The sequence below is a fragment of the Colletes latitarsis genome, chromosome 3, assembly GCF_051014445.1.
Source record: "Colletes latitarsis isolate SP2378_abdomen chromosome 3, iyColLati1, whole genome shotgun sequence".
Classification (NCBI taxonomy): Eukaryota; Metazoa; Arthropoda; class Insecta; order Hymenoptera; family Colletidae; genus Colletes; species Colletes latitarsis.
In genome coordinates, this window is record NC_135136.1 from 12,971,949 (window position 1) to 12,993,889 (window position 21,941).

Genomic DNA, 21,941 nt, shown 5'->3' on the forward strand with positions numbered 1-21,941 from the left:
TATCGCATACTTGTTGGCCAGATCCTGGCCTTTTTCTGGCCTGGATCACGTAGTAATTTGGTACCACACTGAAACAGTCAATCAAACTTGGTTCCGATTAATTTTTTAGAGGATAACGCCGGTTATGGCTGGGTTAGGTCTGGGATTTGCCGTCATCTTCCTCGTGCTTTCGTATTTTTCGCATACTTGTTGGTCAGATCCTGGGTTTTTTCTGGTTTGGATCCCGTCGTAATGTGGTTCCACACCGAATCAGTCAATTAAACCTGGTTGCGATTAATATTTTAGACGACAACGCCGGTTATGGCTCGGTTAGGTCAGGGATTTGCCCTCATCTGGCTCGTACTTTCGCATTTTTCGCATACTTGTTGGCCAGATCCTGGCTTTTTTCTGGCTTGGACCACGTAGTAATGTGGTATCACACTGAAACAGTCAATTAAACCTGGCTCCGATTAATATTTTAGAGGATAACGCCGGTTATGGCTGGGTTAGGTCTGGTATTTGCCCTCATCTGGCTCGTACCTTCGCATTTTTCGCTTACTTGTTGGCCAGATCCTGGCCTTTTTCTGGCTTGGACCACGTAGTAATGAGGTACCACACTGAAACAGTCGATAAAACCTGGTACCGATTAATATTTTAGAGGATAACGCTGGTTATGTCTGGGTTAGGTCTGGTATTTGCAACCATCTGGCTCATACTTTCGCGTTTTTCGCATACTTGTTGACCAGATCCTGGCCTTTTTCTGGCTAGGACCACGTAGTAATGTGGTATCACACTGAAACAGTCAATTGAACCTGGTTGCGATTAATATTTTAGAGGATAACGCCGGTTATGTCACGGGTAGGTCTGGGATTTGCCGTCATCTGGCTCGTATTTTCGCATTTTTCGCATACTTGTTGGCCAGATCCTGGCCGTTTTCTGGCTTGGACCACGTTGTAATGTGGTACCACACTGAAACAGTCAATAGAATCTAGTTCCGATTAATATTTTAGAGGATAACGCCGGTTATGTCTGGGTTAGGTCTGGTATTTGCCCTCATCTGGCTCGTACCTTCGCATTTTTCGCTTACTTGTTGGCCAGATGCTGGCCTTTTTCTGGCTTGGAACACGTAGTAATGAGGTACCACACTGAAACAGTCAATTAAACCTGGTTCTGATTAATATTTTAGAGGATAACGCTGGTTATGTCTGGGTTAGTTCTGTTATTTGCAATCATCTGGCTCATACTTTCGCAATTTTCGCGTACTTGTTGGCCAGATCTTGGGTTTTTTGTGGTTTGGATCCCGTCGTAATGTCGTTCCACACTGAAGGAGTCAATTAAACCTGGTTGCGATGAATATTTTGGAGGATAACGCTGGTTATGTTTGGGTTAGTTCTGGTATTTGCAATCATCTGGCTCGTACTTTCGCATTTTTCGCATACTTGTTGGCCAGATGCTGGCCTTTGTCTGGCTTGGACCACGTAGTAATGAGGTACCACACTGAAACTGTCAATTAAACCTGGTTCCGATTAATATTTTAGAGGATAACGCTGGTTATGGCTGGGTTAGTTCTGTTATTTGCAATTATCTGGCTCATACTTTCGCAATTTTCGGGTACTTGTTGGCCAGATCTTGGGTTTTTTGTGGTTTGGATCCCGTCGTAATGTCGTTCCACACTGAAGGAGTCAATTAAACCTGGTTGCGATGAATATTTTGGAGGATAACGCTGGTTATGTTTGGGTTAGTTCTGGTATTTGCAATCATCTGGCTCGTACTTTCGCATTTTTCGCATACTTGTTGGCCAGATGCTGGCCTTTTTCTGGCTTGGATCACGTAGTAATGTGGTATCACGCTAAAACAGTCAATTAAACCTGGTTGCGATTAATATTTTAGAGGATAACGCCGGTTATGTCTCGGGTAGGTCTGGGATTTGCCGTCATCTAGCTCGTATTTTCGTATTTTTCGCATACTTGTTGGCCAGATCCTGGCCCTTTTCTGGCTTGGACCACGTAGTAATGTGGTATCACACTGAGACAGTCAATTAAACCTGGTTCTGATTAATATTTTAGTGGATAACGCCGGTTCTGTCATGGTTAGGTCTGGTATTTGCCCTCATCTGGCTCGTACCTTCGCGTTTTTCGCATACTTGTTGGCCAGATCCTGGGTTTTTTCTGGTTTGGATCCCGTAGTAATGAATTTCCACACCGAAACAGTTAATTAAACCCGGTTGCGATTAATATTTTAGAGGATAACGCCGGTTATGTCTCGGGTAGTTCTGGGATTGCCGTCATCTGGCTCGTATTTTCGCATTTTTCGCGTACTTGTTGGCAATATCCTGGCCTTTTTCTGGCTTGGATCACGTAGTAATGTGGATCCACACCGAAACAGTCAATTAAACCTGGTTGCGATTAATATTTTAGAGGATAACGCCGGTTATGTCGGCGCTAGCTCTGGAATTTGCCCTCATCTGGCTCGTACTTTCGCATTTTTCGCATACTTGTTGGCCAGATCCTGGGCTTTTTCTGGTTTGGATCACGTAGTAATGTGGTACCACACTGAAACAGTCAATAAAAGCTGGTTCCGAATAGTATTTTAGAGGATAACGCAGGTTACGTCTGGGTCAGTTCTGGTATTTGCAATCATCTGGCTCATACTTTCGCGTTTTTCGCATACTTGTTGGCCAGATCCTGGGTTTTTTCTGGTTTGGATCCCGTAGTAACGAGGTTCCACACCGAAACAGTCAATTGAACGCGGTTGCGGTTAATATTTTAGAGGATAACGCCGGTTATGTCTCGATTAGGTCAGAGATTTGCCCTCATCTGTGTCGTGCTTTCGTAATTTTCGCGAACTTGATGGCCATATCTTGGGTTTTTTGTGGTTTGGATCCCGTCGTAATGTCGTTCCACACTGAAGCAGTCAATTAAACCTGGGTGCGATGAATATTTTGGAGGATAACGCTGGTTATGTTTGGGTTAGTTCTGGTATTTGCCCTCATCTGGCTCGTACCTTCGCATTTTTCGCATACTTGTTGGCCAGATCCTGGGCTTTTTCTGGTTTGGATCACGTAGTGATGTGGTACCACACTGAAACAGTCAATAAAAGCTGGTTCCGAATAGCATTTCAGAGGATAACGCAGGTTACGTCTGGGTTAGTTCTGGTATTTGCAATCATCTGGCTCATACTTCCGCGTTTTTCGCTTACTTGTTGGCCAGATCCTGGGTTTTTTCTGGTTTGGATCCCGTAGTAATGAAGTTCCACACCGAAACAGTCAATTAAACCTGGTTGCGATTAATGTTTTAGAGGATAACGCCGGTTATGTCTCGGGTAGGTCTGGGATTTGCCGTCATCTGGCTCGTATTTTCGCATTTCTCGCATACTTGTTGGCCAGATCCTGGCCTTTTCCTGGCTTGGACCACGTAGTAATGTGGTACCACACTGAAACAATCAATAAAAGCTGGTTCCGAATAGTATTTTAGAGGATAACGCAGGTAACGTCTGGGTTTGTTCTGGTATATGCAATCATCTGGCACATACTTTCGCGTTTTTCGCATACTTGTTGGCCAGATCCTGGCCTTTTTCTGGCTTCGACCTCGTAGTAATGTGGTATCACACTGAAACAGTCAATAGAATCTAGTTCCGAATAGTATTTTAGAGGATAACGCAGGTTACGTCTGGGATAGTTCTGGTATTTGCTATCATCTGGCTCATACTTTCGCGTTTTTCGCATACATGTTGGCCAGATCCTGGGTTTGTTTATGGTTTGGATCCCGTAGTAATGAAGTTCCACACCGAAGCAGTCCATTAAACCTGGTTGCGATTAATATTTTAGAGGATAACGCCGGTTATGTCTCGGTTAAGTCTGGGATTTGCCGTCATCTGGCTCGTATTTTCGCACTTTTCGCATACTTGTTGGCCAGATACCGGCCTTTTTCTGGCTTGGACCACGTAGTAATGTGGTATCACACTGGGATAGTCAATTAAACCTGGTTCCGGTTAATATTTTAGAGGATAACGCTGGTTATGTCTGGTTTAGTTCTGGTATTTGAAATCATCTGGCCCATACTTTCGCAATTTTCGCGTACTTGTTGGCCAGATCTTGGGTTTTTTGTGGTTTGGATCCCGTAGTAATGAAGTTCCACACCGAAACAGTCAAATAAACCTGGTTGCGATTAAAATTTTAGAGGATAACGCCGGTTATGTCTCGTGTAGGTCTGGGATTTGCCGTCATCTGCCTCGTATTTTCGCATTTTTCGCATACTTCTTGGCCAGATGCTGGCCTTTTTCTGTCTTGGACCACGTAGTAATGTGGTATCACACTGAAACAGTCAATTAAACCTGGTTGCGATTAATATTTCAGAGGATAACGCCGGTTATGTCTCGGGTAGGTCTGGGATTTGCCGTCATCTGGCTCGTATTTTCGCATTTTTCGCATACTTGTAGGCCAGATACTGGGCTTTTTCTGGTTTGGATCACGTAGTAATGTGGTACCACACTGAAACAATCAATAAAAGCTGGTTCCGAATAGTATTTTAGAGGATAACGCAGGTAACGTCTGGGTTTGTTCTGGTATATGCAATCATCTGGCACATACTTTCGCGTTTTTCGCATACTTGTTGGCCAGATCCTGGGTGTTTTCTGGTTTGGATCCCGTAGTAACGAGGTTCCTCACCGAAACAGTCAATTAAACGTGGTTGCGGTTAATATTTTAGACGATAACGCCGGTTATGTCTCGGTTAGGTCCGGGATTTGCCCTCATCTGTCTCGTGCTTTCGTAATTTTCGCGTACTTGTTGGCCAGATCTTGGGTTTTTTGTGGTTTGGATCCCGTCGTAATGTGGTTCCACACCGACGCAGTCAATTAAACCTGGTTGCAATGAATATTTTGGAGGATAACGCTGGTTATGTTTGGGTTAGTTCTGGTATTTGCAATCATCTGGCTCGTACTTTCGCATTTTTCGCATTCTTGTTGGCAAGATCCTGGGTTTTTTTTGGTTTGGATCACGTAGTAATATAGTACCACACTGAAACAGTCAATTAAACCTGGTTCCGATTAATATTTGAGAGGATAACGCCGGTTATGTCTGGGTTAGGTCTGGTATTTGCCCTCATCTGGCTCGTACTTTCGCATCTTTGGCATACTTGTTGGCCAGATCCTGGGTTTTTTCTGGTTTGGATCCCGTAGTAATGAAGTTCCACACCGAAACAGTCAATTAAACCTGGTTGCGATTAATATTTTAGAGGATAACGCAGGTTACGTCAGGGTTAGTTCTGGTATTTGCAACCATCTGCCTCATACTTCCGCGATTTCGTATACTTGTTTGCCAGATCCTGGCCTTTTTCTGGCTTGGACCACGTAGTAATGTGGTATCACACTTAAACAGTCAATTAAACCTGGTTGCGATTAATATTTTAGAGGATAACCCCGGTTATGTCTCGGGTAGGTCTGGGATTTGCCGTCATCTGGATCGTATTTTCGCATTTTTCGCATACTTGTTGGCCAGATCCTGGGTTTTTCCTGGTTTGGATCCCGTAGTAATGTGGTTCCACACCGAAACAGTCAATTAAACCTGGTTGCGATTAATATTTTAGAGGATAACGCCGGTTAAGTCTGGGTTAGGTCTGGTATTTGCCCTCACCTGGCTCGTACTTTCGCATCTTTGGCATACTTGTTGGCAAGATCCTGGGCTTTTTTTGGTTTGGATCACGTGGTAATGCGGTACCACACCGAAACAGTCAAGTAAACCAGGTTGCGATTAATATTATAGAGGATAACCCCGGTTATGTCTCGGGTAGGTCTGGGATTTGCCGTCATCTGGATCGTATTTTCGCATTTTTCGCATACTTGTTGGCCAGATCCTGGGTTTTTCCTGGTTTGGATCCCGTAGTAATGTGGTTCCACACCGAAACAGTCAATTAAACCTGGTTGCGATTAATATTTTAGAGGATAACGCCGGTTAAGTCTGGGTTAGGTCTGGTATTTGCCCTCACCTGGCTCGTACTTTCGCATCTTTGGCATACTTGTTGGCAAGATCCTGGGCTTTTTTTGGTTTGGATCACGTGGTAATGCGGTACCACACCGAAACAGTCAAGTAAACCAGGTTGCGATTAATATTTTAGAGGATAACGCCGGTTGTGTCTCGGGTAGGTCTGGGATTTGCCGTCATCTAGCTCGTATTTTCGCATTTTTCGCATACTTGTTGGCCAGATGCTGGCCTTTTTCTGTCTTGGACCACGTAGTAATATGGTATCACACTGAAACAATCAATTAAACCTGGTTGCGATTAATATTTTAGAGGATAACGCCGGTTATGTCTCGGGTAGGTCTGGGATTTGCCGTCATCTGGCTCGTATTTTCGCATTTTTCGCATACTTGTAGGCCAGATACTGGGCTTTTTCTGGTTTGGATCAGGTAGTAATGTGGTACCACACTGAAACAATCAATAAAAGCTGGTTCCGAATAGTATTTTAGAGGATAACGCAGGTAACGTCTGGGTTTGTTCTGGTATATGCAATCATCTGGCACATACTTTCGCGTTTTTCGCATACTTGTTGGCCAGATCCTGGGTGTTTTCTGGTTTGGATCCCGTAGTAACGAGGTTCCTCACCGAAACAGTCAATTAAACGTGGTTGCGGTTAATATTTTAGACGATAACGCCGGTTATGTCTCGGTTAGGTCAGGGATTTGCCCTCATCTGTCTCGTGCTTTCGTAATTTTCGCGTACTTGTTGGCCAGATCTTGGGTTTTTTGTGGTTTGGATCCCGTCGTAATGTGGTTCCACACCGATGCAGTCAATTAAACCTGGTTGCAATGAATATTTTGGAGGATAACGCTGGTTATGTTTGGGTTAGTTCTGGTATTTGCAATCATCTGGCTCGTACTTTCGCATTTTTCGCATTCTTGTTGGCAAGATCCTGGGTTTTTTTGGTTTGGATCACGTAGTAATATAGTACCACACTGAAACAGTCAATTAAAACTGGTTCCGATTAATATTTGAGAGGATAACGCCGGTTATGTCTCGGTTAGGTCTGGGATTTGCCCTCATCTGGCTCATACTTTCGCATTTTTCGCATACTTGTTGGCCAGATCCTGGGCTTTTTCTGGTTTGGATCCCGGAGTAATGAAGTTCCACACCGAAACAGTCAATTAAACCTGGTTGCAATTAATATTTTAGAGGATAACGCAGGTTATGTCTCGGTTAGGTCTGGGATTTGCCATCATCTGGCTCGTACTTTCGCATTTTTCGCATACTTGTTGGCCAGATACTGGGCTTTTTCTGGTTTGGATCGCGTAGTAATGTGGTATTACACTGAAACAGTCAATTAAACCCGGTTGCGATTAATATTTTAGAGGATAACGCCGGTTGTGTCTCGGGTAGGTCTGGGATTTGCCGTCATCTAGCTCGTATTTTCGCATTTTTCGCATACTTGTTGGCCAGATCCTGGCCTTTTTCTGGCTTCGACCTCGTAGTAATGTGGTATCACACTGAAACAGTCAATAGAATCTAGTTCCGAATAGTATTTTAGAGGATAACGCAGGTTACGTCTGGGATAGTTCTGGTATTTGCTATCATCTGGCTCATACTTTCGCGTTTTTCGCATACATGTTGGCCAGATCCTGGGTTTGTTTATGGTTTGGATCCCGTAGTAATGAAGTTCCACACCGAAGCAGTCCATTAAACCTGGTTGCTATTATTATTTTAGAGGAGAACGCCGGTTATGTCTCGGTTAAGTCTGGGATTTGCCGTCATCTGGCTCGTATTTTCGCATTTTTCGCATACTTGTTGGCCAGATACCGGCCTTTTTCTGGCTTGGACCACGTAGTAATGTGGTATCACACTGGGATAGTCAATTAAACCTGGTTCCGGTTAATATTTTAGAGGATAACGCTGGTTATGTCTGGTTTAGTTCTGGTATTTGAAATCATCTGGCCCATACTTTCGCAATGTTCGCGTACTTGTTGGCCAGATCTTGGGTTTTTTGTGGTTTGGATCCCGTAGTAATGAAGTTCCACACCGAAACAGTCAAATAAACCTGGTTGCGATTAAAATTTTAGAGGATAACGCCGGTTATGTCTCGTGTAGGTCTGGGATTTGCCGTCATCTGCCTCGTATTTTCGCATTTTTCGCATACTTCTTGGCCAGATGCTGGCCTTTTTCTGTCTTGGACCACGTAGTAATGTGGTATCACACTGAAACAGTCAATTAAACCTGGTTGCGATTAATATTTTAGAGGATAACGCCGGTTATGTCTCGGGTAGGTCTGGGATTTGCCGTCATCTGGCTCGTATTTTCGCATTTTTCGCATACTTGTTGGCCAGATCCTGGCCTTTTTCTGGCTTCGACCTCGTAGTAATGTGGTATCACACTGAAACAGTCAATAGAATCTAGTTCCGAATAGTATTTTAGAGGATAACGCAGGTTACGTCTGGGATAGTTCTGGTATTTGCTATCATCTGGCTCATACTTTCGCGTTTTTCGCATACATGTTGGCCAGATCCTGGGTTTGTTTATGGTTTGGATCCCGTAGTAATGAAGTTCCACACCGAAGCAGTCCATTAAACCTGGTTGCGATTAATATTTTAGAGGAGAACGCCGGTTATGTCTCGGTTAAGTCTGGGATTTGCCGTCATCTGGCTCGTATTTTCGCATTTTTCGCATACTTGTTGGCCAGATACCGGCCTTTTTCTGGCTTGGACCACGTAGTAATGTGGTATCACACTGGGATAGTCAATTAAACCTGGTTCCGGTTAATATTTTAGAGGATAACGCTGGTTATGTCTGGTTTAGTTCTGGTATTTGAAATCATCTGGCCCATACTTTCGCAATGTTCGCGTACTTGTTGGCCAGATCTTGGGTTTTTTGTGGTTTGGATCCCGTAGTAATGAAGTTCCACACCGAAACAGTCAAATAAACCTGGTTGCGATTAAAATTTTAGAGGATAACGCCGGTTATGTCTCGTGTAGGTCTGGGATTTGCCGTCATCTGCCTCGTATTTTCGCATTTTTCGCATACTTCTTGGCCAGATGCTGGCCTTTTTCTGTCTTGGACCACGTAGTAATGTGGTATCACACTGAAACAGTCAATTAAACCTGGTTGCGATTAATATTTTAGAGGATAACGCCGGTTATGTCTCGGGTAGGTCTGGGATTTGCCGTCATCTGGCTCGTATTTTCGCATTTTTCGCATACTTGTTGGCCAGATCCTGGCCTTTTTCTGGCTTCGACCTCGTAGTAATGTGGTATCACACTGAAACAGTCAATAGAATCTAGTTCCGAATAGCATTTTAGAGGATAACGCAGGTTACGTCTGGGATAGTTCTGGTATTTGCTATCATCTGGCTCATACTTTCGCGTTTTTCGCATACATGTTGGCCAGATCCTGGGTTTGTTTATGGTTTGGATCCCGTAGTAATGAAGTTCCACACCGAAGCAGTCCATTAAACCTGGTTGCGATTAATATTTTAGAGGAGAACGCCGGTTATGTCTCGGTTAAGTCTGGGATTTGCCGTCATCTGGCTCGTATTTTCGCATTTTTCGCATACTTGTTGGCCAGATACCGGCCTTTTTCTGGCTTGGACCACGTAGTAATGTGGTATCACACTGGGATAGTCAATTAAACCTGGTTCCGGTTAATATTTTAGAGGATAACGCTGGTTATGTCTGGTTTAGTTCTGGTATTTGAAATCATCTGGCCCATACTTTCGCAATGTTCGCGTACTTGTTGGCCAGATCTTGGGTTTTTTGTGGTTTGGATCCCGTAGTAATGAAGTTCCACACCGAAACAGTCAAATAAACCTGGTTGCGATTAAAATTTTAGAGGATAACGCCGGTTATGTCTCGTGTAGGTCTGGGATTTGCCGTCATCTGCCTCGTATTTTCGCATTTTTCGCATACTTCTTGGCCAGATGCTGGCCTTTTTCTGTCTTGGACCACGTAGTAATGTGGTATCACACTGAAACAGTCAATTAAACCTGGTTGCGATTAATATTTTAGAGGATAACGCCGGTTATGTCTCGGGTAGGTCTGGGATTTGCCGTCATCTGGCTCATATTTTCGCATTTTTCGCATACTTGTAGGCCAGATACTGGGCTTTTTCTGGTTTGGATCACGTAGTAATGTGGTACCACACTGAAACAATCAATAAAAGCTGGTTCCGAATAGTATTTTAGAGGATAACGCAGGTAACGTCTGGGTTTGTTCTGGTATATGCAATCATCTGGCACATACTTTCGCGTTTTTCGCATACTTGTTGGCCAGATCCTGGGTGTTTTCTGGTTTGGATCCCGTAGTAACGAGGTTCCTCACCGAAACAGTCAATTAAACGTGGTTGCGGTTAATATTTTAGACGATAACGCCGGTTATGTCTCGGTTAGGTCAGGGATTTGCCCTCATCTGTCTCGTGCTTTCGTAATTTTCGCGTACTTGTTGGCCAGATCTTGGGTTTTTTGTGGTTTGGATCCCGTCGTAATGTGGTTCCACACCGATGCAGTCAATTAAACCTGGTTGCAATGAATATTTTGGAGGATAACGCTGGTTATGTTTGGGTTAGTTCTGGTATTTGCAATCATCTGGCTCGTACTTTCGCATTTTTCGCATTCTTGTTGGCAAGATCCTGGGTTTTTTTTGGTTTGGATCACGTAGTAATATAGTACCACACTGAAACACTCAATTAAACCTGGTTCCGATTAATATTTCAGAGGATAACGCCGGTTATGTCTGGGTTAGGTCTGGTATTTGCCCTCATCTGGCTCGTACTTTCGCATCTTTGGCATACTTGTTGGCCAGATCCTGGGTTTTTTCTGGTTTGGATCCCGTAGTAATGAAGTTCCACACCGAAACAGTCAATTAAACCTGGTTGCGATTAATATTTTAGAGGATAACGCAGGTTACGTCAGGGTTAGTTCTGGTATTTGCAACCATCTGCCTCATACTACCGCGATTTCGTATACTTGTTTGCCAGATCCTGGCCTTTTTCTGGCTTGGACCACGTAGTAATGTGGTATCACACTGAAACAGTCAATTAAACCTGGTTGCGATTAATATTTTAGAGGATAACCCCGGTTATGTCTCGGGTAGGTCTGGGATTTGCCGTCATCTGGCTCGTACTTTCGCATTTTTCGCATACTTGTTGGCCAGATCCTGGGTTTTTCCTGGTTTGGATCCCGTAGTAATGTGGTTCCACACCGAAACAGACAATTAAACCTGGTTGCGATTAATATTTTAGAGGATAACGCCGGTTATGTCTGGGCTAGGTCTGGAATTTACCCTCATCTGGCTCGTACTTTCGCATTTTTCGCATACTTGTAGGCCAGATACTGGGCTTTTTCTGGTTTGGATCACGTAGTAATGTGGTACCACACTGAAACAGTCAATAAAAGCTGGTTCCGAATAGTATTTTAGAGGATAACGCAGGTAACGTCTGGGTTAGTTCTGGTATTTGCAATCATCTGGCTCATACTTTCGCGTTTTTCGCATACTTGTTGGCCAGATCCTGGGTTTTTTCTGGTTTGGATCCCGTAGTAACGAGGTTCCTCACCGAAACAGTCAATTAAACGTGGTTGCGGTTAATATTTTAGAGGATAACGCCGGTTATGTCTCGGTTAGGTCTGGGATTTGCCCTCATCTGTCTCGTGCTTTCGTAATTTTCGCGTACTTGTTGGCCAGATCTTGGGTTTGTTGTGGTTTGGATCCCGTCGTAATGTGGTTCCACACCGATGCAGTCAATTAAACCTGGTTGTAATGAATGTTTTGGAGGATAACGCTGGTTATGTTTGGGTTAGTTCTGGTATTTGCACTCATCTGGCTCGTACTTTCGCATTTTTCGCATACTTGTAGGCAGGATCCTGGGTTTTTTTTGGTTTGGATCACGTAGTAATGTGGTACCACACTGAAACAGTCAATTAAACCTGGTTCCGATTAATATTTTAGAGGATAACGCCGGTTAAGTCTGGGTTAGGTCTGGTATTTGCCCTCACCTGGCTCGTACTTTCGCATCTTTGGCATACTTGTTGGCAAGATCCTGGGCTTTTTTTGGTTTGGATCACGTGGTAATGCGGTACCACACCGAAACAGTCAAGAAACCTGGTTGCGATTAATATTTTAGAGGATAACGCCGGTTACGTCTCGGTTAGGTCTGGGATTTGCCCTCATCTGGCTCATACTTTCGCATTTCTCGCATACTTGTTGGCCAGATCCTGGGGTTTTTCTGGTTTGGATCACGTAGTCATGTGGTACCAAACTGAAGCAGTCAATAAAAGCTGGTTCCGATTAGTATTTTAGAGGATAACGCCGGTTACGTCCCGGTTAGGTCTGGGATTTGCCATCATCTGGCTCGTACTTTCGCATTTTTCGCATACTTGTTGGCCAGATCCTGGGCTTTTTCTGGTTTGGATCCCGGAGTAATGAAGTTCCACACCGAAACAGTCAATTAAACCTGGTTGCAATTAATATTTTAGAGGATAACGCAGGTTATGTCTCGGGTAGTTCTGGGATTTGCCGTCATCTGGCTCGTATTTTCGAATTTTTCGCATACTTTTTGGCAAGATCCTGGGCTTTTTTTGGTTTGGATCACGTAGTAATGTGGTACCACACTGAAACAGTCAATTAAACCTGGTTGCGATTAATATTTTAGAGGATAACGCCGGTTATGTCTCGGTTAGGTCTGGGATTTGCCATCATCTGGCTCGTACTTTCGCATTTTTCGCATACTTGTTGGCCAGATACTGGGCTTTTTCTGGTTTGCATCACGTAGTAATGCGGTACCACACTGAAACAGTCAATTATACCTGGTTCCGGTTAGTATTTTAGAGGATAACGCCGGTTATGTCTGGGTTAGGTCTGGTATTTGCCCTCATCTGGCTCGTACTTTCGCAACTTTGGCATACTTGTTGGCAAGATCCGGGGCTTTTTTTGGTTTGGATCACGTGGTAATGCGGTACCACACCGAAACAGTCAAGTAAACCATGTTGCGATTAATATTCTAGAGGATAACGCCGGTTATGTCTCGGTTAGGTCTGGGATTTGCCCTCATCTGGCTCATACTTTCGCATTTCTCGCATACTTGTTGGCCAGATCCTGGGTTTTTTTTTGGTTTGGATCACGTCGTAATGTGGTACCACACTGAAACAGTCAATAGAAGCTGGTTCCGAATAGTATTTTAGAGGATGACGCTGGTTATGACTCGGGTAGTTCTGGGATTTGCTGTCATGTGGCTCGTATTTTCGCATTTTTCGCATACTTGTTGGCCAGATCCTGGGTTTTTTCTGGTTTGGATCCCGTGGTAATGAAGTTCCACACCGAAACAGTCAATTAAACCTGGTTGCGATTAATATTTTAGAGGATAACGCCGGTTATGTCTGGGTTAGGTCTGGTATTTGCCCTCATCTGTCTCGTACTTTCGCATCTTTGGCATACTTGTTGGCCAGATCCTGGCCTATTTCTGGTTTGGATCACGTAGTAATGCGGTACCACACTGAAACAGTTAATTAAACTTGGTTCCGGTTAGTATTTTAGAGGATAACGCCGGTTATGTCTGGGTTAGGTCTGGTATTTGCCATCATCTGGCTCGTACTTTCGCATTTTTCGCAAACTTGTTGGCCAGATCCTGGCCTTTTTCTGGATTGGATCACGTAGTAATGCGGTACCACACTGAAGCAGTCAATTAAACCTGGTTTCGGTTAGTATTTTAGAGGATAACGCCGGTTATGTCTCGGTTAGGTCTGGGATTTGCCCTCATCTGGCTCATACTTTCGCATTTCTCGCATACTTGTTGGCCAGATCCTGGCCTTTTTCTGGTTTGGATCACGTAGTAATGTGGTACCACACTGAAACAGTCACTAAAAGCTGGTTCCTATTAGTATTTTAGAGGATAACGCTGGTTATGTCTGGGTTAGTTCTGGTATTTGCAATTATCTGGCTCATACTATCGCGTTTTTCGCATACTTCTTGGCCAGATCCAGGGTTTTTTCAGGTTTGGATCTCGTAGTAATATGGTACCACACAGAAACAGTCAATAGAAGCTGGTTCCGAATAGTATTTTAGAGGATGACGCTGGTTATGTCTGGGTTAGTTCCGGTATTTGCAACCATCTGCCTCATACTTTCGCGATTTCGTATACTTGTTTGCCAGATCCTGGCCTTTTTCTGGCTTGGACCACGTAGTAATGTGATATCACACTGAAACAGTCAATTAAACCTGGTTGCGATTAATATTTTAGAGGATAACGCCGGTTATGTCTCGGGTAGGTCTGGGATTTGCCGTCATCTGGCTCGTATTCTCGCATTTTTCGCATACTTGTTGGCCAGATCCTGGCCTTTTTCTGGCTTGGACCACGTTGTAATGTGGTACCACACTGAAGCCGTCAATAGAATCTGGTTCCGAAAGGTATTCCGGAGGATAACGCAGGTTACGTCTTGGTTAGTTCTGGTATTTGCAATCATCTGGCTCATACTTTCGCGTTTTCCGCATACTTGTTGGCCAGATCCTGGGTTTTTTCTGGTTTGGATCCCATAGTAATGAAGTTCCACACCGAAGCAGTCAATTAAACCTGGTTGCGATTAATATTTTAGAGGGTAACGCAGGTTATGTCTTGGTTAGGTCAGGGATTTGCCCTCATCTGTCTCGTGCTTTCGTAATTTTCGCGTACTTGTTGGCCAGATCTTGGGTTTTTTGTGGTTTGGATCCCGTCGTAATGTGGTTCCACACCGATGCAGTCAATTAAACCTGGTTGTAATGAATATTTTGGAGGATAACGCTGGTTATGTTTGGGTTAGTTCTGGTATTTGCAATCATGTGGCTCGTACTTTCGCATTTTTCGCATACTTGTAGGCAAGATCCTGGGTTTTTTTTGGTTTGGATCACGTAGTAATGTGGTACCACACTGAAACAGCCAATTAAACCTGGTTCCGATTAATATTTTAGAGGATAACGCCGGTTAAGTCTGGGTTAGGTCTGGTATTTGCCCTCACCTGGCTCGTACTTTCGCATCTTTGGCATACTTGTTGGCAAGATCCTGGGCTTTTTCTGGTTTGGATCACGTAGTAATGTGGATCCACACTGAAACAGTCAATTAAACCTGGTTCCGATTAATATTTTAGAGGATAACGCCGGTTATGTCTGGGTTAGGTCTGGTATTTGCCCTCATCTGGCTCGTACTTTCGCATCTTAGGCATACTTGTTGGCCAGATCCTGGCCTTTTTCTGGTTTGGATCACGTAGTAATGCGGTACCACACTGAAACAGTCAATTATACCTGGTTCCGGTTAGTATTTTAGAGGATAACGCCGGTTATGTCTGGGTTAGGTCTGGTATTTGCCCTCATCTGGCTCGTACTTTCGCATTTTTCGCAAACTTGTTGGCCAGATCCTGGCCTTTTTCTGGATTGGATCACGTGGTAATGCGGTACCACACCGAAACAGTCAAGTAAACCAGGTTGCGATTAATATTTTAGAGGATAACGCCGGTTATGTCTCGGTTAGGTCTGGGATTTGCCCTCATCTGGCTCATACTTTCGCATTTCTCGCATACTTGTTGGCCAGATCCTGGGCTTTTTCTGGTTTGGATCTCGTAGTAATGAAGTTCCACACCGAAACAGTCAATTAAACCTGGTTGCGAATAATATTTTAGAGGATAATGCAGGTTACATCTGGGTTAGTTCTGGTATTTGCAACCATCTGGCTCATACTTTCGCGATTTCGTATACTTGTCTGCCAGATCCTGGCATTTTTCTGGCTTGGACCACGTAGTAATGTGGTATAACACTGAAACAGTCAAATAAACCTGGTTGCGATTAATTTTTTAGAGGATAACGCCGGTTATGTCTCGGTTAGGTCAGGGATTTGCCCTCATCTGTCTCGTGCTTTCGTAATTTTCGCGTACTTGTTGGCCAGATCTTGGGTTTTTTGTGGTTTGGATCCCGTCGTAATATGGTTCCACACCGATGCAGTCAATTAAACCTGGTTGTAATGAATATTTTGGAGGTTAACGCTGGTTATGTTTGGGTTAGTTCTGGTATTTGTAATCATCTGGCTCGTACTTTCGCATTTTTCGCATACTTGTTGGCAAGATCCTGGGTTTTATTTGGTTTGGATCACGTAGTAATGTGGTACGACACTGAAACAGTCAATTAAACCTGGTTCCGATTAATATTTTAGAGGATGACGCCGGTTATGTCTGGGTTAGGTCTGGTATTTGCCCTCATCTGGCTCGTACTTTCGCATTTTTCGCATACTCGTTGGCAAGATCCTGGGTTTTATTTGGTTTGGATCACGTAGTAATGTGGTACGACACTGAAACAGTCAATTAAACCTGGTTCCGATTAATATTTTAGAGGATAACGCCGGTTAAGTCTGGGTTAGGTCTGGTATTTGCCCTCACCTGGCTCGTACTTTCGCATCTTTGGCATACTTGTTGGCAAGATCCTGGGCTTTTTTTGATTTGGATCACGTGGTAATGCGGTACCACACCGAAACAGTCAAGTAAACCTGGTTGCGATTAATATTTTAGAGGATTACGCCGGTTATGTCTCGGTTAGGTCTGGGATTTGCCCTCATCTGGCTCATACTTTCGCATTTCTCGCATACGTGTTGGCCAGATCCTGGGCTTTTTCTGGTTTGGACCACGTTGTAATGTGGTACCACACTGAAGCGGTCAATAGAATCTGGTTCCGAAAGGTATTCTGGAGGATAACGCAGGTTACGTCTTGGTTAGTTCTGGTATTTGCAACCATCTGGCTCATACTTTCGCGATTTCGTATACTTGTTTGCCAGATCCTGGCCTTTTCCTGGCTTGGACCACGTAGTAATGTGGTATCACACTGAAACAGTCAATTAAACCTGGTTGCGATTAATATTTTAGAGGATAACGCCGGTTATGTCTCGGTTAGGTCTGGGATTTGCCCTCATCTGGCTCATACTTTCGCATTTCTCGCATACGTGTTGGCCAGATCCTGGGCTTTTTCTGGTTTGGACCACGTATTAATGTGGTATCACACTGAAACAGTCAATTAAACCTGGTTGCGATTAATATTTTAGAGGATAACGCCGGTTATGTCTCGGGTAGGTCTGGGATTTGCCGTCACCTAGCTCGTATTTTCGCATTTTTCGCATACTTGTTGGCCAGATCCTGGCCTTTTTCTGGCTTGGACCACGTTGTAATGTGGTACCACACTGAAACAGTCAATTAAACCTGGTTGCGATTAATATTTTAGAGGATAACGCCGGTTATGTCTCGGTTAGGTCTGGGATTTGCCATCATCTGGCTCGTACTTTCGCATTTTTCGCATACTTGTTGGCCAGATACTGGGCTTTTTCTGGTTTGGACCACGTTGTAATGTGGTACCACACTGAAGCGGTCAATAGAATCTGGTTCCGAAAGGTATTCTGGAGGATAACGCAGGTTACGTCTTGGTTAGTTCTGGTATTTGCAATCATCTGGCTCATACTTTCGCGTTTTTCGCATACTTGTTGGCCAGATCCTGGGCTTTTTCTGGTTTGGATCCCGTAGTAATGAAGTTCCACACCGAAACAGTCAATTAAACCTGGTTGCGATTAATATTTTAGAGGATAACGCCGGTTATGTCTCGGGTAGTTCTGGGATTTGCCGTTATCTGGCCCGTATTTTCGCATTTTTCGCGTACTTGTTGGCAAGATCCTGGGCTTTCTTTGGTTTGGATCACGTAGTAATGTGGTACCACACTGAAACAGTCAATTAAACCTGGTTGCGATTAATATTTTAGAGGATAACGCCGGTTATGTCTCGGTTAGGTCTGGGATTTGCCATCATCTGGCTCGTACTTTCGCATTTTTCGCATACTTGTTGGCCAGATCCTGGCCTTTTTTTAGTTTGGATCCCGTAGTAATGCGGATCCACAACGAAACAGACAATTAAACCTGGTTGCGATTAATATTTTAGAGGATAACGCCCGTTATGTCTGGGTTAGGTCTGGGATTTGCCCACGTCTGGCTCGTACTTTCGCATTTTTCGCATACTTGTTGGCCAGATACTGGGCTTTCTCTGGTTTGGATCACGTAGTAATGTGGTACCACACTGAAACAGTCAATAAAAGCTGGTTCCGATTAGTACTTTAGAGGATAACGCTGGTTATGTCTGGGTTAGTTCTGGTATTTGCAATTATCTGGCTCATACTATCGCGTTTTTCGCATACTTCTTGGCCAGATCCAGGGTTTTTTCTGGTTTGGATCCCGTAGTAATGTGGTTCCACACCGAAACAGTCAATTAAACCTGGTTGGGATGAATATTTTAGGGGATAACGCCGGTTATGTCTGGGTTAGGTCTGGTATTTGCCCTCATCTGGCTCGTATTTTCGCATTTTTCGCATACTTGTTGGCCAGATCCTGGCCTTTTTCTGGTTTGGATCACGTTGTAATGTGGTACCACTCTGAAACGGTGAATAAGAGCTGGTGGCGATTAATATTTTCGAGGATAACGCTGGTTATGTCTGGGTTAGTTCTGGTACTTGCAATCATCTGGCTCATACTTTTGCAATTTTCTCGTACTTGTTGGCCATATCTTGGGTTTTCTGTGGCTTGGATCCCGTCGAAATCTGGTTCCACACCGAAGCAGTCATTCAAACCTGGTTGCGATGAATATTTTGGAGGATAACGCTGGTTATGTTTGGGTTAGTTCTGGTATTTGCAATCATCTGACTCGTACTTTCGCATTTTTCGCATACTTGTTGGCAAGATTATGGGCTTTTTTTTAGTTTGGATCACATAGTAATGTGGTACCACACTGAAACTGTCATTTAAACCTGGTTCCGATTAATATTTTAGAGGATAACGCCGGTAATGTCTGGGTTAGGTCTGGTATTTGCCCTCATCTGGCTCGTAATTTCGCATTTTTCGCATATTTGTTGGCCAGATCCTGGCCTTTTTCTGGCTTGGACCACGTAGTAATGTGGTATCATACTGAAACAGTCAATTAAACCTGGTTCCGATTAATATTTTAGAGGATAACGCCGGTTATGTCTGGGTTAGGTCTGGTATTTGCCCTCATCTGGCTCGTACTTTCGCATTTTTCGCTTACTTGTTGGCCAGATCCTGGCCTTTTTCTGGCTTAGATCACGTAGTAATGAGGTACCACACTGAAACAGTCATTTAAACCTGGTTCCGATTAATATTTTAGAAGATAACGCTGGTTATATCTGGGTTAGTTCTGGTATTTGCAATCATCTGGCTCATACTTTCGCATTTATCGCATACTTGTTGGCCAGATCCAGGCCTTTTTCTGGCTTGGACCACGTAGTAATGAGGTACCACACTGAAACAGCCAATTAAACCTGGTTCCGATTAATATTTTAGAGGATAACGCCGGTTATGTCTGGGTTAGTTCTGTTATTTGTAATCATCTGGCTCATTCTTTCGCAATTTTCGCGTACTAGTTGGCCAGATCTTGGGTTTTTTGTGGTTTGGATCCCGTCGTAATGTCGTTCCACACCGAAGCAGTCAATTAAACCTGGTTGCGATGAATATTTTGGAGGATAACGCTGGTTATGTTTGGGCTGGTTCTGGTATTTGCAATTATCTGGCTCGTACTTTCGCATTTTTCGCATACTTGTTGGCAAGATCCTGGGCTTTTTTTGGTTTGGATCACGTAGTAATGTGGTACCACACTGAAACAGTCAATTAAACCAGGTCCCGATTAATATTTTAGAGGATAACGCCGGTTATGTCTGGGTTATGTCTGGTATTTGCCCTCATCTGGCTCGTACCTTCGCATTTTTCGCATACTTGTAGGCAGGATCCTGGCCTTTTTCTGGTTTGGATCACGTAGTAATGCGGTACCACACCGAAACAGTCAATTAAACCTAGTTCCGATTAATATTTTAGAGGATAACGCTGGTTATGTCTGGGTTAGGTCTGGTATTTGTCCTCATCTGGCGCGTACTTTCGTATTTTTCGCTTACATGTTGGGCAGATCCTGACCTTTTTCTGGCTTGGACCACATAGTAATGAGGTACCACACTGAAACAGTCAATTAAACCTGGTTCCGATTAATATTTAAGAAGATAACGCTGGTTATATCTGGGTTAGTTCTGGTATTTGCAATCATCTGGCTCATACTTTCGCATTTTTCGCATACTTGTTGGCAGGATCCTGAGCTTTTTTGGATTGGATCACGTAGTAATGTGGTACCACACTGAAACAGTCAATTAAACCTGGTTCCGATTAATATTTTAGAAGATAACGCTGGTTATATCTGGGTTAGTTCTGGTATTTGCAATCATCTGGCTCATACTTTCGCATTTATCGCATACTTGTTGGCCAGATCCAGGCCTTTTTCTGGCTTGGACCACGTAGTAATGAGGTACCACACTGAAACAGTCAATTAAACCTGGTTCCGATTAATATTTTAGAGGATAACGCCGGTTATGTCTGGGTTAGTTCTGTTATTTGTAATCATCTGGTTCATTTTTTCGCAATTTTCGCGTACTAGTTGGCCAGATCTTGGGTTTTTTGTGGTTTGGATCCCGTCGTAATGTCGTTCCACACCGAAGCAGTCAATTAAACCTGGTTGCGATGAATATTTTGGAGGATAACGCTGGTTATGTTTGGGCTAGTTCTGGTATTTGCAATCATCTGGCTCGTACTTTCGCATTTTTCGCATACTTGTTGGCAAGATCCTGGGCTTTTTTTGGTTTGGATCACGTAGTAATGTGGTACCACACTGAAACAGTCAATAAAAGCTGGTTCCGAATAGTATTTTAGAGGATAGCGCAGGTTACGTCTGGGTTAGTTCTGGTATTTGCAATCATCTGGCTCATACATTCGCGTTTTTCGCATACATCTTTGCCAGATCCTGGGTTTTTTCTGGTTTGGATCCCGTAGTAATGAAGTTCCACACCGAAACAGTCAATTAAACCTAGTTGCGATTAATATTTTAGAGGATAACGCCGGTTATGTCTCGGGTAGGTCTGGGATTTGCCGTCATCTGGCTCGTATTTTCGCATTTCTCGCTTACTTGTTGGCCAGATCCTGGCCTTTTCCTGGCTTGGACCACGTAGTAATGTGGTATCACACTGAAACAGTCAATTAAACCTGGTTGCGATTAATATCTTAGAGGATAACGCCGGTTATGTCTCGGGTAGGTCTGGGATTTGCCGTCATCTAGCTCGTATTTTCGCATTTTTCGTATACTTGTTGGCAAGATCCTGGGCTTTTTTTGGTTTGGATCACGTAGTAATGTGGTACCACACTGAAACAGTCAATTAAACCTGGTCCCGATTAATATTTTAGAGGATAACGCCGGTTATGTTTGGGTTAGGTCTGGTATTTGCCCTCATCTGGCTCGTTCTTTCGCATTTTTCGCATACTTGTAGGCAGGATCCTGGCCTTTTTCTGGTTTGGATCACGTAGTAATGTGGTACCACACTGAAACAGTCAATTAAACCTGGTCCCGATTAATATTTTAGAGGACAACGCCGGTTATGTTTGGGTTAGGTCTGGTATTTGCCCTCATCTGGCTCGTTCTTTCGCATTTTTCGCATACTTGTAGGCAGGATCCTGGCCTTTTTCTGGTTTGGATCACGTAGTAATGTGGTATCACACTGAAACAGTCAATTAAACCTGGTTGCGATTAATATTTTAGAGGATAACGCCGGTTATGTCTCGGGTAGGTCTGGGATTTGCCGTCATCTAGCTCGTATTTTCGCGTTTTTCGCCTACTTGTTGGCCAGATCCTGGGTTTTTTTCTGGTTTGGATCACGTAGTAATGAAGTTCCACACTGAAACAGTCAATTAAACCTGGTTCCGATTAATATTTTAGAGGATACGGCTGGTTATGTCTGGGTTAGTTCTGTTATTTGCAATCATCTGGCTCATATTTTCGCAATTTTCGCGTACTTGTTGGCCAGATCTTGGGTTTTTTGTGGTTTGTATCCCGTCGTAATGTCGTTCCACACCGAAGCAGTCAATTAAACCTGGTTGCGATGAATGTTTTGGAGGATAACGC